Genomic DNA, 3,156 nt, shown 5'->3' with positions numbered 1-3,156 from the left:
TAGTTTTCCTTCCAACAATCAGGACCCTCAGCTGTAGGTCTGTTGGAGTTTGCTTGAGGTCCACTCCAGACCCTGTTTGCCTAGGTATCAGCAGCAGAGGCTGCAGAAGATAGAATATTGCTGAACAGTAAGTGTTGCCGTCTGATTCTTGTTCTGGAAGCTTCATCTCAGGTGTGTTCCTTGCCATGTGAGGTGTGAGGTGTCAGTCTACACCTAGTGGGGGATGTCTCCCAGTTAGGCTACTCAGGGGTCAGGGACCCACTTGAGCAGGCAGTCTGTCCATTCTCAGATCTCAACCTCCATGCTGGGAGAACCACTGCTCTCTTCAAAGCTGTCAGACAGGGACATTTACATCTGCAGAGGTTTCTGCTGCTTTTTGTTTAACTATGACCTGTCTCCAGAGGAAGAGTCCACAGAGGCAGGCTGGCTTCCTTGAGCTGTGGTGGGCTCCACCCAATTCATGCTTCCCAGGGGCTTTGTTTACCTACTTAAGCCTCAGCAATGGCAGGTGCCCCTCCCTCAGCCTCGCTGCCGCCTTGCAGTTAGATCTCAGACTGCTGTGCTAGCAATTAGGGAGGCTCCAGGGGCGTGGGACCCTCTGGGCCAAGTGTGTGATATAATCATCTGGTGTGCCATTTGCTAAGACCCTTGGTAAAGCGCAGTATTTAGGTGGGAGTTACCCGATTTTCCAGGTGTTGTGTGTCTCAATTTCCTTTGGCTAGGAAAAGGAATTCCCTTCCACCTTGCACTTCCCAGGTGAGGCGATGCCTCGCCCTGCTTCAGCTCTTGCTGGTCGAGCTGCACCCACGGACCAGCACCAACTGTCCTACAGGACCCAGTGAGATGAACCCGGTACCTCAGTTGAAAATGCAGAAATCACCCATCTTCTGTGTGGCTCACTCTAGGAGCTGAAGGCTGGAGCTGTTCCTATTCGGCCATCTTGGGCACACCCCCAAAACACAAAATTTTAAAAGATGTGTGTATGTCATAAAACATATGCTAAACTGAAAGAAAATGTTTCCATGATCTTGTATAATAATATAAATGTCTACACTTCAAAACAACCTCTAATTTTATTATAATGCAACACAAGTGCCAAACAGCATTTATCAACTTTATCATATATAAATAACTAAGAAAATGTATAGCAAAAATGAACACCCATAAATAAGTAATATAAGTGATTAAGTAACAAAATTATATGTTTATATGCATTTATATTATGAAATACAAATGAAAATATATCATAGGATTTTTGCACATATATTTGACAGAGATATTGGCCTGTAGTTTTCTTTTTTTGTTCTGTCTCTGCCAGGTTATGGTATCAGGATTATGTTGGCTTCATAGAATGATTTAGGGAGGAGTCCTTCCTCTTCAATATTGAAAATAGTTTAAGTAGGATTGATTCAAGCTCTACTTTGTACATCTGTTAGAATTGGGCTATGGATCCATCTGTTTCGGAGCTTTTTTGCTTGGTAGGATTTTATTACTGAAGCAATTTCAGAATTCATTAGTAATCTGTTCAGGATTTTGATTTGCTCCTGATTCAATCTTGGGATGTTTTATACTTCCAGGAATTTATCCATTTTCTCTAGATTGTCATTTTGTGTGCACAGATATGTTTATAGTCATCTCTGAAGATCATTTGTTATTCTTTGAGATTGGTTGTAATGTAATCTTTGTCATTTTTACTGTGCTTATTAGGACCTTTTCTTCGTTAATCTTGCTAGCAATCTATCAATTTTGTTTATCCTCACAAAGAATCAATTTTTGGTTTCATTGATCTTTTGTATGGATTTTTGAAAATCCTCAACAAAACACTAGCCACTCAAATCCAGGAGCACATCAAAGAGTTAATTCACCACAATCAAGTAGGCATTATTTCTGGGGTCCAAGGTAGGTTCAACATACACAAATCAATAATTTATGTGATTCACTATATAAATAGAATTAAAGACAAAAACCATGCGATCATCTCAACAGATACAGAAAAATCTTACAATAAAATCCAACATCTCTTCAAAATAAAAGCCCTCAACAAACTAGGCAATAAAGGAATATACCTTAAAAAAATGAGTAATCTATGACAAACCCACAGCCAACACCATACTGAACGGGCAAAAGCTGAAAGTATTCCTCTTGAGAACTGGAACAAAACAAGGATGCCCACTGTCACCACTCCTATATAGTACTGGAAGTCTTAGAGCAATCAGGCAAGAGAAAGAAATAAAAGGCATCCAAAAAGGAAAAAAGAAAGAAAGAAAGAAAAAAGACAAACTACAAACTACCTCTGTTTGCTGAAGATGATTCTATACTTAGAAAACCCAAAAGATTACCAAAAGGCTCCTTGAACTGATAAACTGCTATAGTAAAGTTTCAGGATACAAAATCAGTGTACAAATATCAGCAGCATTTCTATACACCAATAATTCTCAAGCCGAACACCAAATCAAAAACCCAATTCCATTTACAATAGCAACAAAAATACAAAGAGAACTACAAAACTCTTCTGAAATTAGAGATAACACAAACAAAGAGAAAACCATTCCATGCTCATGGACTGTTGGCATCAGTATTATTAAAATGACCAGACTGACCAAAGAAATGTACATATTCAGTGTTATCACTATCAAACTAATGTATTTTTCACAGAGTTAGAGAAAAACTGTTCTAAAATTTTTATAGGACCAAAAACTAGTCCAAACATCCTAAGCAACTGTAAGCCAAAAGAATAAAGCCAGAAGCATGACATTACTAACTCCAAATTATATTACAAGGCTGTAATAACCAAACCAGTATGGTACTGGTATAAGATCAGACATATAGACCAATGGAGCAGAATACAGAACTCAGAAATAAAGCTGCACATCTACAAGCATCTGACCTTCGACAAAGTCAACAAAAATAAACAATAGGGAAAGGACTTTCTATACAATAAACAGTGTCGGGATAACTGGCTATCCATATGCAAAAAAATGAAAGTGGACTCCTACCTATCATTATACATAAAAGTGAATTCAAATGGATTAAAGGCTTATGTCAGACCTCAAACTATAAAAATCCTAGTAGAAAATCTAGAAAATACCCTTCTTGACATTGGCATTAGCAAACAATTTATGGCTAAGTCCTCAAAAGCAATTTCAACTAAAACAA

This window comes from Mandrillus leucophaeus, unplaced genomic scaffold, assembly GCF_000951045.1.
Source record: "Mandrillus leucophaeus isolate KB7577 unplaced genomic scaffold, Mleu.le_1.0 Scaffold368, whole genome shotgun sequence".
NCBI lineage: Eukaryota > Metazoa > Chordata > Mammalia > Primates > Cercopithecidae > Mandrillus > Mandrillus leucophaeus.
The sequence above is the reverse complement of the archived record's forward strand: the minus strand, read 5'-3'. Positions refer to the sequence as shown.